This window comes from Muntiacus reevesi, chromosome 1 (assembly GCF_963930625.1).
Source record: "Muntiacus reevesi chromosome 1, mMunRee1.1, whole genome shotgun sequence".
In the NCBI taxonomy this organism is placed as follows: Eukaryota; Metazoa; Chordata; class Mammalia; order Artiodactyla; family Cervidae; genus Muntiacus; species Muntiacus reevesi.
The window spans coordinates 163,579,050-163,601,943 of NC_089249.1; the positions used below are offsets into that span (position 1 = coordinate 163,579,050).

The 22,894-nt window shown below is 38.6% G+C and overlaps 1 protein-coding gene and 2 non-coding genes across 18 annotated transcripts in view; all 3 read left to right on the plus strand.

Moving 5' to 3' along the window:
• SCMH1 (Scm polycomb group protein homolog 1) overlaps window positions 1-22,894 on the plus strand; it is a 214,210-nt gene that overhangs the window by 5,228 nt on the left and 186,088 nt on the right. The gene's annotated exons all lie outside the window — the stretch shown is intronic.
• On the plus strand, window positions 6,649-6,755 carry LOC136156709 (U6 spliceosomal RNA). The gene has a single exon (XR_010661196.1). It is a non-coding gene; the product is annotated as a U6 spliceosomal RNA (small nuclear RNA).
• On the plus strand, window positions 13,210-13,316 carry LOC136156605 (U6 spliceosomal RNA). The gene has a single exon (XR_010661099.1). It is a non-coding gene; the product is annotated as a U6 spliceosomal RNA (small nuclear RNA).

Genomic DNA, 22,894 nt, shown 5'->3' on the forward strand with positions numbered 1-22,894 from the left:
TCTCTGTTTCTTCTGTACTGTTACTCTGGTGCTGACTTGGCTTCCGCTTACTCTCTCCCAATCCTGCTTGTTGCTCCCTTTCAAACCTTTCCACTTGTTCTCTGAAACTCGTATTTTCTAAACTGTCAACTATTTTATGGGATGTTTTATGTGTGCTGGCCTTAAATGGGAGCCAGTAGAGTAAGAGTACTTGCTCCCTAGCCCTTCTGAATGGGTGCAGCTCATTCTCTTAGACCACTCTTTGCAAAAGGAACGAGATAAGGATGACTGTAATTTTTTGTGCACCACTATCCCACACATTCCGTGAACCAAGGTAAACTGGAAGCGGTGAAACAGGAGATGGCAGGAGTGAACATCGACATTTTAGGAATCAGTGAACTAAAATGGACTGGAATGGGCAAATTTAATTCAGATGACCATTATATCTACTACTGTGGGCAAGAATCCCTTAGAAGAAATAGAGTAACCCTCATAGTCAACAAGAGAGTCCGAAATGCAGTAAAGTAAAGTGAAGTCATTCAGTCATGTCTGACTCTTTGCAACCCCATGGACTGTAGCCTACCAGGCTCCTCCATCAATGGGATTTTCCAGGCAAGAATACTGGAGTGGGTTGCCATTTCCTTCTCCAGGGGATCTTCCCGACCCAGGGATTGAACCCAGGTCTCCCACGTTGTAGGCAGGCGTTTACCATCTGAGCCACCAGGGAAGTCCGAAATGCAGTACTTGGTTGCAATCTCAAAAATGACAGAATGATCTCTGTTCATTTCCAAGGCAAACAATCCATAATCACAGTAATCCAAGCCTATGCCCTAACCACTAATGCTGAAGAAGCTGAAGTTGAACCTATGATGACCTACAAGATTTTCCAGAACTAACATCAAAAAAAAGGTCCTTTTCATCATAGGGGACTGGAATGCGAAAGTAGGAAGTCAAGAGATACCTGAAGTAATAGGGAAGTTTGGCCTTGGAGTGCAAAATGAATCAGGGCAAAGGCTAACAGAGTTTTGCCAAGAGAACGCAATGACTGTAGCAAACACCCGCTGCCGACAACACAAGGGACGACTTTACATATGAACATCACCAGATAGTCAACACCGAAATCAGATTGATTATATTCTTTTCAGGCGAAAATGGAGAAGCTCTATACAGTCAGCAAAAACAAGACTGGGAGCTGTGGCTCAGATCATGAACTCCTTATTGCCAAATTCAGACTTAAATTGAAGAAAGTAGGGAAAACTACTAGACCATTCAGGTATGACCTAAATCAAATCCCTTACGACCATACAGTGGAAGTGACAAATAGATTCAAGGGATTAGATCTGATAGACAGAGTGCCTGAAGAACTAGGAGCAGAGGTTTGGGACATTGTACAGGAGGCAGTGATCAAGACCATCCCCAAGAAAAAGAAATGCAAAAAGGCAAAATAGTTGTCTGAGGAGGGCTTACAAATAGCTGAGAAAAGAAGAGAAGTAAAAAGCAAAGGAGAAAAGGAAGGATATTCCCATTTGAATGCAGAGTTCCAAAGAATAGCAAGGAGAGATAAAACCTTCCTCAGTGATCAGTGCAAAAAAAAAAAAAAAAAAAAATAGAGGAAAACAATAGAATGGGAAGGCTAGCGATCTCTTCAAGAAAATTAAGAGATACCAAAGGAACATTTCATGCAGATATGGGCACAATGAAGGACAGAAATGTTATGGACCTAGCAGAAGCAGAAGGTATTAAGAAAAGGTGGCAAGAATACACAGAAGATACAAAAAAGATCATCACGACCCAGATAATGACAATGGTGTGATCACTCAACTAGAGCCAGACATCCTGGAGTTCAAAGTTAAGTGGGCCTTAGGAAGCATCACTATGAACAAAGCTAGTGGAGGTGATGGAATTCCAGTTGAGCTATTTCAAATCCTAAAAGATGATGCTGTGAAAGTGCTGCACTCAAAATGCCAGCAAATTTGGAAAACTCAGCAGTGGCCACAGGACTGAAAAAGGTCAGTTTTCATTCTAATCCCAAAGGAAGGCAATGCCAAAGAATGCTCAAACTACCACACAGTTGCACTCATCTCACACGCTAGTAAAGTAATGCTCAAAATTCTCCGAGTCAGTCTTCAGCAGTACGTGAACTGTGAACTTCTAGACGTTCAAGCTGGTTTTAGAAAAGGCAGAGGAACCAGAGATCAAATTGCCAATATCCGTTGGATCATCGAAAAAGCAAGAGAGCTCCAGAAAAACATCTATTTCTGCTTTATTGACTAGAGCCTTCGACTGTGTGGATCACAATAAACTGTGGAAAATTCTGAAAGAGAAGGGAGTACCAGACCACCTGACCTGCCTCTTGAGAAACCTATATGCAGGTCAGGAAGCAACAGTTAGAACTGGACATGGAACAACAGACTGGTTCCAAATAGGAAAAGGAGTATGTCAAGGCTGTATATTGTCACCTGGCTTATTTAACTTATATGTGGAGTGAAACGATGTGCTGGATAAAGCATAAGCTAGAATCAAGATTGCTGAGAGAAGTATCAATAACCTCAGATATGCAGATGACACCACCCTTATGGCAGAAAGTGAAGAAGAACTAAAGAGCCTCTTGATGAAAGTGAAAGAGGAGAGTGAAAAAGTTGACTTAAAGCTCAACATTCAAAAAACTAAGATCATGGCGTCTGGTCCCATCACTTCATGGGAAATAGACGGGGAAACAGTGGAAACGGTGGCTGACTTTCTTTTTGGGGGCTCCAAAATCACTGCAGATGGTGATTGCAGCCATGAAATTAAAAGATGCTTACTCCTTGGAAGGAAAGTTATGACCAACCTAGACAGCGTATTAAAAAGCAGAGACATTACTTTGCCAACAAAGGTCCATCTAGTCAAGGCTATGGTTTTTCCAGTAGTCATGTATGGATGTGAAAGTTGGACTATAAAGAAAGCTGAGCACTGAAGAATTGATGGTTTTGAACTGTGCTGTTGGAGAAGACTCTTGGCAGTCCCTTGGACTGCAAGGGGTTCCAACCAGTCCATCCTAAAGGAGCTCAGTCCTGGGTATTCTTTGGAAGGACTGATGTTGAAGCTGAAACTTTAATACTTTGGCCACCTGATGTGAAGAACTGACTCATTTGAAAAGACCCTGATACTGGGAAAGATTGAGGGCAGGAGGAGAAGGGGACGACAGAAGATGAGATGGTTGGATGGCCTCATCAACTCAATGGACATGAGTCTGGGTGAACTCCAGGAGTTGGTGATGGACAGGGAGGCCTGGCGTGCTGCAGTCCATAGGGTTGCAAAGAGTCGGACACAACTGAGCAACTGAACTGAACTGAACTTCTTAAAATCTTGTTCTCTCTGGCACAACGGCTATACCACTCTCATTGTCTTATATGTACATCATCTCTGTTGTTAAAGACCTCGTACACATAGTCTTCATTTCTGCCTCAATTTCTGGGCTTATCCTGAGTGACTTTAGTATTTATATGGATATCTGTTTCTTCAACACATTGGCCTCTTCAACTGAGGTGATCATCCTTTTAACTAATCAGCTCCCGTAGTTACACCATGGGCTTTGTTCTCACTTGAATATGGCCCACCTCTGAAATTATAAATGAAGACATACATATTTGTTCCAAATTTTCCCAACTACCTGTCCTTTGACTGTCCCTACACTTTCTTTGACCTCACTGAGACCTGTTTGCACTTCCTTCCCTATCCAGCTTAGTTTTCTTAGTCTCTAACTTATTTCATTCACTCTCTTATCATTATCTTTTATCCTCTGTCCCTTGCTTGTTGTCCTTCTGTCCCTGTCTGGGCAAAATTCCAAACTAATCTCTCTCTTCTTGCCTGTACTAGCTCTACTGAGCCCTGTTTGGAAAACAATACACACTTTTACAGATCTCTGCCATCGCGGAGATGGGAAGATAAAGAAGGATAGATAATTACAATTGCGTATTATTGAAGGATGTCACACATTTTTTTCTGCTTAATTTGAAGCATATAAAAACCCTGTTAGATAGGATGCCAGGTCATTATAAACTCTATTTTCTGATAAGAAACTCAGGTGTAGGTGAATTAAATGCTATGCCTAGTGTGAAATAGCTGTTAAATGTCAAAAAAGCAACTCAAAACCAGGCATTCTTACTACAGATTCTGTATTTTGTCCAGAATGGTTCACTGTCTCCTATTTCACTTTTGAAGACTCTGTGCTTTCTGAGCCTTCTGGTGGTTCTGCTGCAAGTCATCATATATTAATTTTCTTAAATTTTAAAGCATTTAAGACTGATGCATTAATTTCCCCCTCTGTATTTACTATAGTTGTTGCCATTGTTCACTTCAGTTCAGTTCAGTCGCTCAGTCGTGTCCAACTCTTTACGACTCCATGAATCGCAGCACGCCAGGCCTCCCTGTCCATCACCAACTCCCGGAGTTTACTCAAACTCATGCCCATCGAGTCAGTGATGCCATCCAGCCATCTCATCCTCTGTCGTCCCCTTCTCCTCCTGCCCCCAATTCCTCCCAGCATCAGGGTCTTTTCCAATGAGTCAACTCTTTGCATGAGGTGGCCAAAGTATTGGCGTTTCAGCTTCAGCATCAGTTCTTGCCATTGTTAGCTTTTAAAATTAAAGCATGTACATAATTGTATATTCACTTTAATCACTGTATCTGTTGCTCATTGATGTATTATAGGCACATTTCTAAGTGTTTTCTTATTTATTATAATTGCTTTACATTTGCTTTTGTAGACTTTCCTCTGGGGTGTTCAAACATGATGGAAATAAAGGCTGTTTTAGTCATTATATTCTGTGAAGTGTAACAGAAAACATGAAAGCCAGCATACTTGTTCCTAGCGATATTTAAGAAAAGAGCAGACAACTGTTTGTCTCAGATGACTTAAAGTTTTGGACTTCCAATCCCAGTTTTTTGGTGCTCTGTCTTATCTCCGGTTATCTCAAAGAACTGCTGGAAAGTCTCCAAGCTAAATTAAGTTTATTTCTTTAAGTATAAAAGTTTTACGAAGCAAAAAAAAAAGTTTACGAAGCCTAATAGGCCCAGTTCCAAATTAAGAGCTTAAAAACATTGTCTAATCTCTTTATGTGAGTTTTTTCAATTTTTTATTCATTCATTCAACAAATATTTATTAATGCCTTTTAATTGCCAAACTCTGTGCTGTGTACACTGACAATAGATGGAATTTGCCTGTGAAGGCATCTATTCTAGACTTTTGTTTATTGGGAGTTTTTAAATCACAGATTCAATTTCAGTGCTTGTAATGATCTGTTTGTGTTTGATATTTGTTCCTGGTTTGGTCTTAGGAGATTATATCTTTCCAAGAATTTGTCCATTTTTTCTAGGCTGTCCATTTTCTTGACATATAGTTGCCTGTAGTAAGTAGTCTCTTAGGTCCTTTGTATTTTTGTGGTGTCAGTTGTAACTTCTCCTTTTTCATTTCTAATTTTATTGATTTAGGCTCTCTCCCTTTTTTTCATCATGAGTCTGGCTGAAGGTATATCAATTTTGCTTATCATTTCAAGCAATAATCTATGTTCCAACAATTTTTGTCTCACATAATCTACAATCCAACAGTTCTACTCCTAGGTAAATACCCTTTAGAAACACTCCTGTGCATATATAAAGAGACTTTCAAAAATATCTATGCAACATTTTTATAGCAGAAAATTCAAACTAGTCCAAATGTATAATTAATAAAAGAAAGAAAATATTACAGTATATTTATCTAATGGAATTCCATACAGTAATGGAAATGAATAAACTAGATCTGTACAGTAACTTGAGTGAATCTCACAAATAAAAAAGTTGAGTAAATAAAGCAAATGGCAGAACACATTTATATAAAGCCCAGCATTGATATATTATTTATGGAAGCACACTTACATAATAAATGCTTAAAGAAATGCATGGTAATGAAAAAATATAATATCAAAGTAAGGATAGTGGATATCTCTGAAGTGCAGGGTTGTGGGAAAAGACTAGTAATACTGTTGGGAAGAGCAACAGGGGATTTAAATTGTATTGGTAAATGTTTTTTCAGCCAAACTGTGGATATATGGTTGTCCATTCATTATTATTTATTCCTTTTTATATATCTGAAATATTGCATAAGATATGTATTTTTAAGAAATAATATGTAGTTCTTGTCATGAGTTTAATGCAGGAAGGGAAGGATCAGCAGAAATACAGAATATTTATGAATAGGATAAATATGCTATTCATAGAATGAATCATGTAACTGTTTTTACAGGTCTGAAATGGTCTTATATAGGGAACTTCAGGTAATTCAGCATCTTTCAAGCTAATGTAACAAGTACTCTCATTGAAATATATTCAGAGTAATATGAGACCCAAGGGCAGGAACAATTGACTACCAAGGCAGAAGGAGGGAGATGGTTTTTGGAAAGGCTTCAGAGAGAAAGAGAATGAAATTTAACCTGGATTAAATGTTTGAGAAGGAATTCACTAAGTAGGCTGAAGAGAAGAATGCCTTCCAGATAGAAGTTAAAACCCTTTTGCAGATGGAATCCTCTCGGTAGAGTATGTGGAGGTTAAAGAAGCACAGACAACAGCAAGTATCTGTGTAGTAGTTACTGTGCATTTTATACACCTGTAAGCCCAGATGGGAAACAGGCACCTAAGGGTTAAGTAGCCATGCTCTCTTTGGCAGCACATATACTAAAATTGGAACGATACAGAGAAGATTAGCACAGCCCCTGTGCAAAGATGACATGCAAATTCATGAAGTGTTCCATATTTGTAGAGGAAGGGACCGTATGTATACCTATGGCTGATTCATGTTGAGGTTTGACAGAAAAAAACAAAATTCTGTAAAGCAGTTATCCTTCAATTAAAAATAAATAAATTAGAAAAAAAAAGAGTGAAGTAACCTGTCCAAGGTCATAGAACTATCAGGAGGTGGAACCAGGATTCGAACTCTTGGCAGTTCAAATCCTGTCTGGTCCAGAGTCTATGCTCTTGGCCAGTAAGTTGTACTCTGAATCACTGCGTGATAAGCAAAATCAGAAGAAAGGGGTGTTTTTAATGCCAGAGGAACAAGAGTAAGTTTTGAAAAGAAAGGAATAGTTAGCAGTGTGAAAGACCTTACGGAGATAAAGTAGAAATACTACAAAGAGATCATTGGATTAAAAAAAAAAAATCACTGTGCTCTAAGATACAGTAAGGGATACCAAAATAATAGAGATGTGGGTATCTCAGTAGTGGTTCAGTCCACCAGTTCTGTGGGCCAGTGATTATAATTCCCACTGTCACGTAAATATTATTAGCTCCATTTTATATGTAAAGTAACTGAGATTCAGAGATATTTGGCCTAAATTATATAATTTATTTGTGATAGAACTCAGTTTCAAACCCAGACATCCTGTCTTAAGTCATAATGCATCTTTCGATTTTACCGTGCATACTCCCCACAAGTGGTGTTATATAGTTCTAAGGTTTCATCAGTCAGTACAGGAGGTGAGGTTGACTTGTAAGAATTAACTTGCTTTTTAGCTGAATATATCCTGTCTCAGGGTTTCCCCGGTGGCTCAGTGGTGAAGAATCTGCCTGCCAGTGCAAGAGATATGGGTTCGATTCCTGGGTCAGTAAGATATGCTGGAAAAGGAAATGGCAACCCACCCCAGTTTTCTTGCCTGGGAAGTTCCCTGTACAAAGGAGCCTGATGGGCTATAGTCCCTGGGGGTTGCAAAGAGTCAGACATGACTTAGTGACTAAACAACAAACAACAAATCCTGTCTCAACATTATAGGTAAACTAGAAGGATCCTTGAATAGAAGAATGAAATACTTCAGTGAATCAGTCATGCTTTTTTTTTTTTTTAATTTGAGTAAACAGATGAACTATTTCCTTGTTAGGGTAAGTGCTCCTATTTTAATAAGTTGCAAAGTTTCTGTAGCCCCTCAACCCTTGGTGTAATCCACTTCTTCTTAACCAACATGTATTTATCAGCTGTGTACTAAGGATACAAAAATGTGAGTAAGATTCTTTCTCTCAGTGAGCTTATTATCCTGGTGATAGTTGGGATAAAAAGTTATTATAATTTTATCTCAGTGGTCTTCCTCCTCCAAACTTATAACTACAGTCTAATCATAAGGAAAACGACAAATCCCAATTGAGAGATATTCTGTGAAATATTTGACCACTATTCCTCAAAGCTATCAAGGTCATCAGGCAAGAAAAGTCAGCCAAATGAATCTAAGATGACATGATGACAAAAATGTGTTATCCTGGGAAGGGTAATAGGATCCTGAAACAGAAAAAGGAAATTAAGTGAAAACCAAGGAAGCCTCAATGAAATGTGGACTTCAGTTAATGGTATATCCATATTGGTTCATTAATTATAACAAATGTACCATACTAATGTAAGATGCTAGTAATAGGGGAAACCGTGCAGAATATATAGGAACTCTGCACTATCTTTGCAGACTTCTGTAAATCTAAAATTGTTCTTAAATAAAAGCTTATTTGTAAAAAGTAATAATAAAGTCAAAATAATTGTATATGCTGTTTCTTTGGAATTTAATTAAAACACATTTCTTCATAAAATATTCCCAGTTTGGTTGACATGTATGATGGGACTGACAAACTGCAGTCTGTTGATAGTTGTATGTGCTAATGTGTTTGCTAGGTACATGCCATGTACATTTTTTCTATTTCAGTGTTTTATACATGTAGATGGGCTTCCCTGGTGGCTCAGATGGTAAAGCATCTGCCTCCAATCAGGAGACCCAGGTTCAATCCCTGGGTTGGGAAGATCCCCTGGAGAAGGGAATAGCAACCCACTCCAGTATTCTTGCCTGGAGAATTATATGGACAGAGGAGCCTGGCAGGCTATGGTCCATGGGGTTGCAAAGAATGTGAAGTCAAGTGGGCCTTAGGAAGCATCACTACGAACAAAACTAGTGGAAGTGATGGAATTCCAGTTAAGCTGTCTCAAATTCTAAAAGACGATGCTGTGAAAGTGTTACACTCAATATGCCAGCAAATTTGGAAAACTCAGCAGTGGCCACAGGACTGAAAAAGGTCAGTTTTCATTCCATTCCCAAAGAAAAGCAATGCCAAAGAATGTTCAAACTACTGCACAATTGCACTCATCTCACACGCTAGCAAAGTAATACTCAAAATTCTCCCAAGTGAGGCTTCAACAGCACGTGAACCTTGAAATTCCAGATGTTCAAGCTGGATTTAGAAAAGGCAGAGGAGCCAAAGATCAAATTATCATCATCTGTTGCATCATCGAAAAAGCAAGAGAGTTGCAGAAAAACATCTACTTTTGCTTTATTGACTACGCCAAAGCTTTTGACTCTGGATCAAAAACAAACAAACAAACAAACAAAAAAACTGTGGAAAATTCTTAAAGAAACGGAAACACCAAAACCACCTGACCTCCCTCTTGAGATATCTGTATGCAGGTCAAGAAGCAACAATTAGAACTGGACATGGGACAACAGACTGGTTCAAAATCGGGAAGGGAGTACATCAAGGCTGTATGTTATCACCCTGCTTATTTAACTTAGATGAGAGTACATCATGTGAAATGCTGGGCTGGATGAAGCACAGCTGGAATCAAGATTGCCAGGAGAAATATCAATAACTTCAGATATGCAGATGACATGACCCTTAAGGCAGAAAGCAAAGAAGAACTAAAGAGCCTCTTGATGAAAGTGAAAGAGGAGAGTGAAAAAGTTGGCTTAAAACTCGACATTCAGAAAACTTAAGATCATGGTCCCATCAGTTCATGGCAAATAGATGGGGAAACAGTGGAAATAGTGACAGACCTTATTTTCTTGGGCTCCAAAATCACTGCAGATGGTGACTGCAGCCACGAAATTAAAAGATGCTTGCTCCTTGGAAGAAAAACTATGACCAACCTAGACAGCATTTTAAAAAGCAGAGACATTACTTTGTCACAAAGGTCCATCTAGTCAAGGCTATGGTTTTTCCAGTAGTCATGTGTGGATGTGAGAGTTGGACTATAAAGAAAGCTGAGTGCTGAAGAATTGATGCTTTTGAACTGTGGTGTTGAAGAAGATTCTTGAGATTCCCTTGGACTACAAGGAGATCCAACCAGTCCATCCTAAAGGAAATCAGTCCTGAATCTTCATTGGAAGGACTGATGCTGAAGCTGAAACTCCAATATTTTGGCCACCTGATGGGAAGAACTGACTCATTTGAAAAGACCCTGATGCTGGGAAGGATTGAAGGCAGGAGGAGAAGGGGACGACAGAGGATGAGATGGTTGGATGGCATCACCAACTCGATGGGCGTGAGTTTGAGTGAGCTCGGGGAGTTGGTGATGAACAGGGAAGCCTGGCGTGCTGCAGTCCATGAGATCACAAAGAGTCGGACACGACTGAGTGACTGAACTGACTAATATGTAGATGACAGAAGTATGCTAACTCCTAGTCAACAGAGAGAACTCAAGACAAATGTAAAAATTTTCTTACCACGTAATATTGCTTGTTAATTGAAACCACAGAACACTTATTTGGAGGGATTGTAGCTAAGTACTCACTGGTTTGTGAGCAGACATGATTCAGTTCATATAGGAATGTTGCTTTATTGAGCCGTTTGTGTGATACTATAAAAAGGTACTGTTACCTATTATCACTGTATATGAGTGCAAGTTGGATACTTATTTTTTTCTACAAATGCTTTATAAGATTAGTGTGATTCTTGGATGAGATCAATTTAAAAGTCCTAGATTTAGTTTTAGGAAAAAACCTCTTGAGAAATTGCTTAATCATAGCTTGTATTAATAGTTCTTTTACTAAATGCATCTTCCTCATCAATTATAGTTTTGCCTGCATTTATACTCTCTTTTTTTGGCTGTACTGGATCTTCATTGTGGTGTGGGCTGTCTCCAGTTGCGGTATGCATGGGCTTCTGTAGCTGCAGCACATGGGCTTCTCGTTGCAGTGCACAGTCTTCTCTTTTTGCAGAGCACAGGCTCCAGATTATGTGGGCTCTCTGGTTGCAGCATGCAAGCTTAGTTGCTGCTTGGCATGTGGGATCTTAATTCCCTGACCTGGGATCAAATTTGTGTCTCCTGCATTGAAAGGCGAATTCTTAACCACTGGACCAGCAGGGAAGTCCTAAAGGAAACCACTCACAGAAATTTATCTTCAAAGGACATATTCTATAAATAATTATTTAATAACTAGATGTCCTGTCTTTATAGAAAACTTAGAAAATAATACTAACAAGTACCAGTAGAGCTAGCAATTCTCTCTTCTTTATTGATCCAGAATCTACTCTCCAAACGCCACAACTCTTAACCCTCTTACTTCCACACCACCTCCAACTTAATTATTTAATGCAGCTTTCTTAATGAGTAAACAAGGATTGCTTATTTGGGTTGAATTCTGTTAACTACCTTAGTAATAAATAGATTTTTAAAATAAAGAGCCTCTTGATGAAAGTGAAAGAGGAGAGTGAAAAAGTTGGTTTAAAGCTCAACATTCAGAAAACTAAGATCATGGCATCCAGTCCCATCACTTCATGGCAAATAGATGAGGAAACAGTGGAAACAGTGGCTGACTTTCTTTTTTTGGGTTCCAAAATCACTGCAGATGGTGATTGCAGCCATGAAATTAAAAGATGCTTACTCCTTGGAAGGAAAGTTATGACCAACCTAGACAGCATATTAAAAAACAGAGACATTACTTTGCCAACCAAGGTCCGACTAGTCAAGGCTATGGTTTTTCCAGTAGTCATGTATGGATATGAGAGTTGGACTATAAAGAAAGCTGAGCGGCAAAGAATTGATGGTTTTGAACTGTGCTGTTGGAGAAGACTCTTGAGAGTCCCTTGGACTGCAAGGAGATCCAGCCAGTCCTTCCTAAAGGAGATCAGCCCTGGGTGTTCTTTGGAAGGACTGATGCTGAAGCTGAAACTCCAATACTTTGGCCACCTGATGCGAAGAGCTGAGTTATTTGAAAAGACCCTGATGCTGGGAAAGATTGAGGGCAGAAGGAAAAGGGAATGACAGAAGATGAGATGGTAGGATGGCATCACCATGAGTTGAGTCAACTTCTGGAATCAGTGATGGACAGGGAGGCCTGGCATGCTGCAGTTTGTGGAGTTGCAGAGTCGGACATGACTGAGTGACTGAACTGCACTGAATGCTTACCTTGGTAGTTAGGTGTCAAAGTTACCTTCTTGAAAAGAGCTAGTTGAATTTGGTAAAATGTTAAATTAATGTTTTGTTGACTTCTTTATTCCCAACACTAACAAGTTGCTTTTAATATGTTAAATCCCCTAATCATTACATTTAAATAAATCATTATCTGAAAGAGAAACATCAGTTCAGTCAGTTTCCTAATCTGTTGGTAGTTTCTGGTTATTAGTTATTAGTGAAAGCCTTTATTTAGTTGCTTAATATGCTAAATGTTTAAATAATAAGTGCTTAATGCATGTTAATTAAATCCAAATCTGAATTAATGGACTATATTCATGATTTTTTCTTTGTGTGCTCCTGTACATTTTATTGAGAAGGAACTGTATTTTACACTGACCATATTTTGGAAGTGACTTTGTTTTCTGATGGGTAGGGAGTTTAAATCCCTTGTCTGCCACCTGTGATCTACCAAAAGATCCTTAGATCATTCCATTGATCAGACAGGTTAAGCAGTCCCAGATGTATTTGTAGGTCTTGTCTTTTCTTCCGAGATCCTGGAAAACAAGGTAGCCTCTTAAATTTTTGGTGCCCAGAATGGTGGATTCTGGTACAGTGGTAGGCTCATAGTGTGTTCTAAATAAATATTGTTATAATGTCCTTCCTTTCTGTTACTGGGTAATAACAATTACTGTTTCATATAGTATAGAATGAGATAACCAGACTTTTGTTGAATGTTAAACTGCAACCCAAGCTAGTATTTCCCCAGTTTGCCTAATCAGCTGGAACACTTATTAAGAAATGACAAATACCCTGACCTGGAGATCACTTCTGTAGATTTGGGTTAGATTGTGGTGATCCTTTTGAAAAAAGCAGTGCATTTTTAAATATTAGTAGTTTATTAACACTTCTTGTTTGTAAAGGGCGGAAATCCAACATAAATGAATTGCAGCCAAAGAAGGAGAAAAGGGAATTTATTGCTTCATTCAGTTTGATATAGGGCCTGGGGAAGGACGGTATTAATCTCCTTCTTGCTCCTGGATTGTATCTTAGCTTTATCAGGCAAAGAATGCATAACAGTGCTCGCTTCGGCAGCACATATACTAAAATTGGAACAATACAGAGAAGATTAGCATGGCCCCTGCGCAAGGATGACACGCAAATTCGTGAAGCGTTCCATATTTTTAAGCAACTCCTGAAGCTCAATTCCAGAAAAATAAATGACCCAATCAAAAAATGGGCCAAAGAACTAAACAGACATTTCTCCAAAGAAGACATACAGATGGCTAACAAACACATGAAAAGATACTCAACATCACTCATTATTAGAGAAATGCAAATCAAAACCACAATGAGGTACCATTACACACCAGTCAGGATGGCTGCTATCCAAAAGTCTACAAGCAATAAATGCTGGAGAGGGTGTGGAGAAAAGGGAACCGTCTTACACTGTTGGTGGGAATGCAAACTAGTACAGCCACTATGGAAAACAGTGTGGAGATTTCTTAAAAGACTGGAAATAGAACTGTCATATGACCCAGCAATACCACTTTTGGGCATACACACCGAGGAAACCAGATCTGAAAGAGACATGTGCACCCCAATGTTCATCGCAGCACTGTTTATAATAGCCAGGACATGGAAGCAGCCTAGATGCCCATCAGCAGATGAATGGATAAGGAAGCTGTGGTATATATACACCATGGAATATTACGCAGCCGTTAAAAAGAATTCATTTGAATCAGTTCTAATGAGATGGACGAAACTGGAGCCCATTATACAGAGTGAAGTAAGCCAGAAAGAACATTACAGCATACTAACACATATATATGGAATTTAGAAAGATGGTAATGATAACCCTATATGCAAAACAGAAAAAGAGACACAGAAGTACAGAACAGACTTTTGAACTCTGTGGGAGAAGGTGAGGGTGGGATGTTTCAAAAGAACAGCATGTATATTATCTATGGTGAAACAGATCACTAGCCCAGGTGAGATGCATGAGACGAGTGCTCGGGCCTGGTGCACTGGGAGGACCCAGAGGAGTCAGGTGGAGAGGGAGGTGGGAGGGGGGATCGGGATGGGGAATATGCATCCTGTGTTTTCTCTACCGCATCTCTTTTTGTAGTGTGCCTCAGTAGTGGTGAGCCCTGGTATAGCAGACCACGGCTCAATAAACTGTCTCCTACTACATAAGAATGGCCAACCTCAGCATGAGATAGAGGTCTGCATTGTGAAGTCCCCAGTCTTGATCCAGTCAGTGCTACGTTTTAAGGACTCGTTTATACCACCCCTCTTCTGTGTACCAATTTCTGTTTCATAAGGGTCTTTGGATGAAAGTAATAGAATCAAACTTTGGTTAACTTAACAAAATTTATAATTTTAACCATTTTTAAGCATACAGTTTACTGATATTAATTACATTCACTTTGTTTTGCAAGCATCAGTTCAGTTCAGTCGCTCAGTCATGTCCGACTCTGTGACCCCATGAATTGTAGTACACCAGGCCTCCCTGTCCATCACCAACTCCCGGAGTTTACCCAAACTCATGTCCATCAAGTTGGTGATGCCATTCAGCCATGTCATCCTCTGTCGTCCCCTTCTCCTCCTGCCCCCAATCCCTCCCAGCATCAGAGTCTCTTCCAATAAGTCAACTCTTTACATCAGGTGGCCAAAATATTGGAGTTTCAGCTTCAGCATCAGTCCTTCCAATGAACACCCAGGACTGATCTCCTTTAGGATGAACTGGTTGGGTCTCCTTGCAGTTCAAGGGACTCTCAAGAGTCTTCTCCAACAGCACAGTTCAAAACCATCAATTCTTCGCCGCTCAGCTTTCTTCACAGTCCAACTCTCACATCCACACATAACCACTGGAAAAACCATAGCCTTGACTAGATGGATCTATGTTGGCAAAGTAATGTCTCTGCTTTTTAATATGCTATCTAGGTTGGTCATAACTTTCCTTCCAAGGAGTAAGTGTCTTTTAATTTCATGGCTGCAATCACCATCTGCAGTGATTTTGGAGCCCCAAAAAGTAAAGTCACCACCATCCATCTGCAGAACTTTTTTCATCTTACTAAACTGAAACTCTACCCATTCTGTTCCTCCCTCCCTCCAGCCCCTGCCCCACCATTCTTTCTGTCTCTTTGATTTTGACTACTACAGATTTCTCAAATGAGTGGAATCACACAGTATTTGTCCTCTTGTGACTGGTTTATTTCACTTAACATAATGTCCTCAAGATTATATTATTACTTATAGAACTTTTAATGAACTAGCTCATCTAACTTTTTGACCTCTTGTCACTTTTCTCCTTGCTTTCTGTGCATCAGTCATACTTCCTTTCTTTCTGTTTTGTGGGCCTCTCATGCCCCATCCCCCTTACATGCCTTTCTGTCTCTCTAGAATGTTCTTTCCCCTTCTTTGCCTGGTTACTTTCTGCTCATTCTTTGAATTTCAACTAACACATAACTTCTTCAGGGAATCCTTCCTTCATCTCCTAGAATCTATTAATCTCTGTGTTACATGACCTCATAGTACCATGTAAGTTTTTTGTAGTACTTAAAATAGTTTAAATGAAACATCTATCTATGTTCTGTAGTTGCTGAATGTCTGTCATGGTGGGAAGAACCATGTCTTTTTTTACTATCTAAGTTTAGCGTGTGGAGCATAACAAAGAGACTGTGTCCTGTGTTCAGTACTGTATCCCTGACACCAAGTATGTGATAGTCTTTCAGTAAATAGTGTTACATATATAATAAGTATATTAAAATTTTGATTTAATGAATTTAGATCTGAAGATTGATGGCTTAAGGTCTTTCTGTCTCTAAGAATCTACTGTCTGAGCCTTATTTGACTTGAAGAAATTTCCCTTTTGTGTGAACTTAAAAATCCTTATTCATTGTTTGCCAGATGCTTAACATTTTCACAAGTCATCCTTATTTCATCTTTAAATTTTCTATTTTTTTCATATTATTATTTGTATTTGTATTTGCCAATGGGTCTTCCCCTTCTAAACTGTCACTAGTTATTTTTCTAACTTTCTAAGTTACAAATCTGATCTATTGTGGAACCTTTAGGGCAGTGCTTCTTAAACTATGTTGAAGGAGCAGTATTTTTCATTCATCTTAGACTAAGAATTTTATAAATATAATAAAAATGAGTTACTAGAAACATGAAATTTCTTTTTTTTACTTTTTATTATTTTTTCTTTTTTTTTTCATTTATTTTTATTAGTTGGAGGCTAGTTACTTTACAGTATTGTAGTGGTTTTTGTCATACATTGACATGAATCAGCCATGTATTTACATGTGTTCCCCATCCCGATCCCCCCTCCCGCCTCCCTCTCCATCCCATCCCTCTGGGTCTTCTCAGTGCACCAGCCCTGAGCACTTGTCTCATGCATCCAACCTGGGCTGGTGATCTGTATCACCCTTGATAGTATACTTATTTCAATGCTATTCTCTCAGAACATCCCACGCTCGCCTTCTCCCACAGAGTCCAAAGGTCTGTTCTGTACATCTGTGTCTCTTTTTCTGTTTTGCATATAGGGTTATCCGTACCATCTTTTTAAATTCCACATATATGCAATTGTATACTGTATTGGCCTTTATCTTTCTGGCTTACTTCACTCTGTATAATGGGCTCCAGTTTCATCCATCTCATTAGAACTGATTCAAATGAATTCTTTTTAATGGCTGAGTAATATTCCATTGTGTATATGTACCATAGCTTCCTTATCCATTCGTCTGCTGATGGGCATCTAGGTTGCTTCCATGTCCTGGCAATTACAAACAATGCTGTGATGAGCATTGGGGTGCACGTGTCTCTTTCAGATCTGGAGAAACATGAAATTTCTAAAAATCTAAGCATAAACCACAAATTTTTATTAGGCTTAACAACACAAAGTTACCTGTTAAATTATAATACAAAATTTCTAAGTGCTTACTCTTCAATTTCTGTACTTATTACAAGCTGGTAACCATTTGTTGCTGAGAACTATACATAAAGTACGAGACTGCCTTTGGTCTCTACGAAGGAGCACCAGGGAGGGGGTGTTAGGGTGAGGCAGAATGGATAGACTGCTTCCCTACTCCCCTTCTTCCAGATAAGCTCTGTAGTTATTGTTGTTATGTTTTGCATAAAGATGTGTTTGAAAATATTCTTTAACTGAAAAAGGTTTGAAAACTTCTAATCTGCAGCATATGTTCCTCAATCTTTATCTGATTCTAACCTAGTTTTCTAATTCAGTCACTGCTTCCTGATTTGTATCCTATGCTTGAATCATCTATCATTTCCCATAAAACATCACACAAGCCCTTTTACTACTTAGTACTTTTGTATTTCTTTTTGCTTAGCTAGAATTTCCCAAACTTCCTTCTGTATCTGGAATAAGACGCTTTCCCTAAATTTTGGTTCAAAATATCACCTTCTCTGTGAAGCCTTTTCAATTCATTTAGACAAAATTGGTCTCCACCTTTAACAACTATATATTACATTGTTATAATGTATTTGCTTATCTGTCACCACATAGATTAACATGGTTCAAGTCCTGTCCATCCTTACATCCCTAGCCTAGGGTTGGGCACATAAACTAGTTAATAAATATTAGCTGAGTAAATGGGGAAAGTCATCAATATTTGGTGCACATCTCAGGCATAGAAGCTTTCTGTTTGGTCTTGGACAAGCTGTATGATTTTCTCTTCACTCGGGAACCTATTCCTGAGTGTTATGACATATATAATAAAGGTTGAAATATTGGTCCTAGAAAAATAGAAATATTGATCCTCATGCATGAAGCTCTGTGTGTATGGGGTGTATGGAGAAGGAGGTTAAAACTGTATTAGCCTTGAAATTGGTTTGATTGAAAATTTTGAAATCTCATCCTTTAAGTAGCACCCTTGTTGCTCAGAGCTGGTGCACTGGGATGACCCAGAGGGGCGGGATGGGGAGCGAGGTGGGAGGGGGGTTCAGGATGGGGAATACATGTACACCCATGGCCGATTCATGTCAATGTATGGCAAAAACCAGTACAATATTGTAAAGTAATTAGCCTCCAACTAAAATAAATAAATAAAAAATAAAGTAAAATACAAAACAATAAATAAGCAAATAAATAAATAGCACCTTTGTTTTGATTTTTCTTAATTGAATTTGTCTCTTCTTGCAGTTTTATGAGTGACCTGTAAGTGATCACCTGTGGTAAGAGAGACCATTGTTGTTCAGTCGCTCAATCATGTCTGACTCTTTGTGACCCCATGGACTGCAGCACGCCAGGCTTCCCTGTCCTTCAGCATCTCCTGGAGCTTGTGCAAACTCATGTCCATTGAGTTAGTGATGCCATCCAACCATCTCGTCTTCTGTCATCTCCTTCTTCTCCTACCTTCTGTCTTTCCCAGCATCAGGATCTTTTCAAATGAGTCAGCTCTTCACATCAGGTGGCCAAAGTATTGGGGCTTCAGTTTCAGCATCAGTCCTTCCAATGAATATTCAGGGTTGATTTCCTTTAGGATTGACTGGTTTGATCTCCTTGCAGTTCAGGGGACTCTCAAGAGTCGTCTCCCAACACCACAGTTCAGAAGCATCAGTTCTTCAGCACTCAGGCTACTTAGTTCAGAGGGAGTGACCTATGGAAAAAGTACCAGATTTGGATTCACATGACATAGATATCTCTAATCCTAGACCCAGTGATTACTAGCTTTGTAAACTTTACCAGTCACTTAAATCTTGTTTTGTTTTTTTTTTTTCATTTGTAATTCAGGAATACTAAGATTTGTACTTTGTACTTCACAAGGTTGTGAGGGTCAAATGAAGTAGAGTATATGAGAGTATATAAAACCCTAGAAAGTGTACTATTTACTGTCAGCTGCTTGACTTCAGAGAAGTTAAAGTCTTTTTATCTTAGCTTATTTTCTTGTAAAATGGAAATCGTAATACCTGTATCATAGGTTTATTGTGAGAATTAAGTTGTTCATACAAAGTGTCTAGCCAGTTGACTTGGGTGTTTGATTAACAGTCATTTACATTTTCTTTAGCACACACGCTTTCTCAACCCCCACCCTGAATTAGGATTGGGTAATAATAATGATAAATGACAGGAAATAGAGTTTAATTATTTGTTACTAAGTGCTGGTGTATGCTTAATTCTGTGCCAGTGCTGTGGGGGAAATGGAGATATAATAGCAATGCCTAACATTTCATTTTAGCTATTAAGTATTTATTTAGCACTTACCATGTGTCAGATACAGAGGATAAAGAAGTAAACTTGAAGCAACCCTACCTTGGGTTTATAATTTAGCAGAAGTATCAGACAAACAAATTTTTAACACTGAATACGGCTATAATATAGAGAAAGAAAGAATAATATCACTTGAGAGTATAAGGAAGGCTTCTCAGGAGAGGTAATATATAAATTGGGTTTTGAAGGATGCATGGAAGTTTATCAGTTGAACTGAAGTGCTGAGGAGAGGGCATTCCAGATGGAAGGTATCAGCATATGCAATGTTTGGGACTGTATAAATAGTTGAGTGCAACTGTGGTATTGGGAAGATCCCCTGGAGGAGGGAATGGCAACCCACTCCAGTATTCTTGCCTGGAGAATCCCCTGGACAGAAGGGCCTAGTGGGCTATGGTCCATAGGGTTGCAAAGAGTCAGACATGACTGAAGCACAGTGCATGCACTGTGGTATTAAGGCTGAGAAGGAGTGACTGGAAATGGAATGAAAGGTAGGCAAGGGCTGGATCATCCAAAAGACATATTCACCGTTCCTAGGAGTTTAAATGTCACCCTGTAGGCAAAAGGGGAACAGTTTGGAGAGCAGAGTACAAGAGGATCTCTTACCTGTTACGGGAGAATTGCTTGGATGGCATTGTGAATGATGGGACCCGGATCTTTACAGATTACTTAAATTCTTTTAGGTTAACTCATCTAATTCTTCCAACAGGCCTTCGAAAGTTGGCAGAGCAGGAATTAATCCCATTTGATATATGAACCAGTGAGAGTTAGAGATGACACTGGAAATTAGTCAAGGTCAGCACTTATTCAATAAAGACTAAACCCAGGCCTTTTCCCAGTTTACTTTTAGTTTCACCACAATACATTGAAACTCACAGTCCCTGCCACCAAATGAAACTGAAGGCTTGTTGGGGATGTTAAAGGGCAATTTTCTTTAAAAGAGTGAAGTCTTTAGCCAAGATATGGAAACACCCTAAGTGTGCATTGATGGATGAGTAGTAGATAGAGAAAATGTGTATATGTACAATGGAATATTATTCAACCTTAAAAAAGAAAGTAGTCCTGAATGAGACATGTATGTATGTCTCATGTGTGTCATGTATGAGACATGTATGTCTCATAAAGACAGCATGTATGAGCCTGGAGGGCATTATGCTAAATGAAATAAATCAGACTGAGAAAGACAGTTACATCACTCCTATGTGGATTTTTTGTTTGTTTGTTTGTTTTGTTTTGGTTTTTTTTTTTTCATTTATTTTTATTAGTTGAAGGCTAATTACTTTACAATATTGTAGTGGTTTTTGTCATACATTGACATGAATCAGCCATGGATTTACAAGTATTCCCCATCCCGATCCCCCCTCCCACCTCCCTCTCCACCCGATTCCTCCGGGTCTTCCCAGTGCACCAGCCCTGAGCACTTGTCTCATGCATCCAGCCTGGGCTGGTGATCTGTTTCACCCTAGATAATATACATGTTTCGGTGCTGTTCTCTCAAAACATCCCACCCTCGCCTTCGGGATTCTTAAAAAAAAAAAAAAAAAAAATTTGAGCGCTTAGAAACAGAGATAAAAAAAAAAAAAAGTAAAAAAAAAAAAAAAGAAAAGAAACAGAGAGTAGAATGGTGGTTGCCAAGGGCTGAAGGGTAGAAGAAATGGGGAGAGGTTGGTAAAAGGGGGGAGAAAATGGTAAAATTTTGATTCACACAAATAGAAGTGAACAGAAATTTTATCTAGCTCATTAATTAATGTAGAAAACAGAGTACAAAAATGTTTTAGAAGAGGACTCAGAGTTTTTAGGGATAAATTGTGTGATCTGAACTTGATTTACTATAGATCAGGATCATCTGTAGTTTTCTCTGCTAGTGTATTATTATGAGTAATAATAATACTCACCTGCAATGTCGTTTGTAAAATGACTGAGTCATACAGTCCCACTGTGCTATCTTGGTCCGCATTCTCACTTTCTGTTTCGATTACCTGCCAGTATCCTTCTTAAGTGTTTGAATTATCCTTCCCAGAAATGAAAACTCTGCCCCCAAACTCATCAGCCTAGTTATTTGGATCCTAATGCCTATGTTTAAAAAAGTCTTCTAGGTGTCAGCTGTCTGGATTTTCTAAGTATTAGTTCTGCAAAATTTCTTGTCATAATGCTGTCTCCCTCCTTACCTCTGTGAAGGATTTTTAGAACAGTCTGTTTTGCTGTAGGTGCATTCCTAAGAAGCTTTATGTTATAAAGAATTAGTGTGACAGTACTTGTTTAAGGTTTTTTCTTCTGTATGAAAGTAAAGTGCTTATACAGCTCTAACTATATGCCTATAAAATCTAAAATCTTGAGGAAATTCAGTATTTATTTTTGTTCAACTTTTGCAAAAGAATATTTCCTTGCCTGTCTCTACTAGTATCACTTTATCACATTTATTGCCAGTTGTTATGTCAAAGAACTGTCACTCAAAGCAGTTGTTTTACACTTAAACAGTATCTTTCTCTTTTTCTTTCTTTCATTCTTTTTCCCCCTCTCCCCTTCATTTTTCCTTTATTTCTTCCTTCTCTTTCCCCCTCCCTCTCTTCCTCCCATCTTTCTTCCTTTCTTCTCTCATTTCCTCTGTCTCTCTCTCCCCTTCATATTTCCAAGTAAGATATGTCAAGACACTGCAAATAATGTTTCCTAAGACAATATATAGGTATATCTCTTTAACTTAATGGTACCAGCTTAAAATTAGTCATCTATTCATATCATCTGTAGACAAGTCTGTTCTCTCATGATTTGTCATTTTTCCAGTCCTTTTGTTCCTTTGTCTTTTTTTTTTTTTTTTTTTTGCTGTAAGCATTCATCCAGGCCCTGTTCAGTGTTTTTGTATATGTGTAGTAAAATACACACAACATAAAGTTTACCATTTTTAAGTATAGTGGTAACTCCCCATTCTTCCTTCCCCCAAACCCCTACAGCCACCTTTTTGCTTTCTGTCTCCACGAATTTGACCTCTAGGAACTTCATATAAGAGGAATCAAACAGTATTTGTCCTTTTGTAACTATAGGCCTTGTTGAATTTTGAAATATAACATTAATGATGATTATAATAGTACTGATAATAATATGATGAGGGTTACCATTTATTTACTACTTTTATTGGGGGGCAGGCATATTGTGTATTTAATCTTTGCAGTCTAGGCCAATAAATTAACTTATCCATCCTTACTTGACAGTTTAAAAAGATGAGGCTAAGGAGATTGAATAATTTGTCTAAAGTCACAAGTATATGAAGCATTGGATGCAGAATTTGATCTTTGTTCTCTCTGACCAAGTCTCCTTCTATGTCCATTCCACCCAAAGTTGATGAAGTAGCCCTGACTCCAAGGCATGCAGAGACAGCATTGGAAAGGGAATGAGTATGCTTCATAGTTTCCTTATCCTCTTATATACTAGTTTAATCCTGTTTGGATCTCAAAAAAGTAGTACAGGGGAAGTTCCAGTAAGAAGATATAAACTTGATATTTGGACTCTGAGATTGTGAGCTTTTGTCAAAGGTA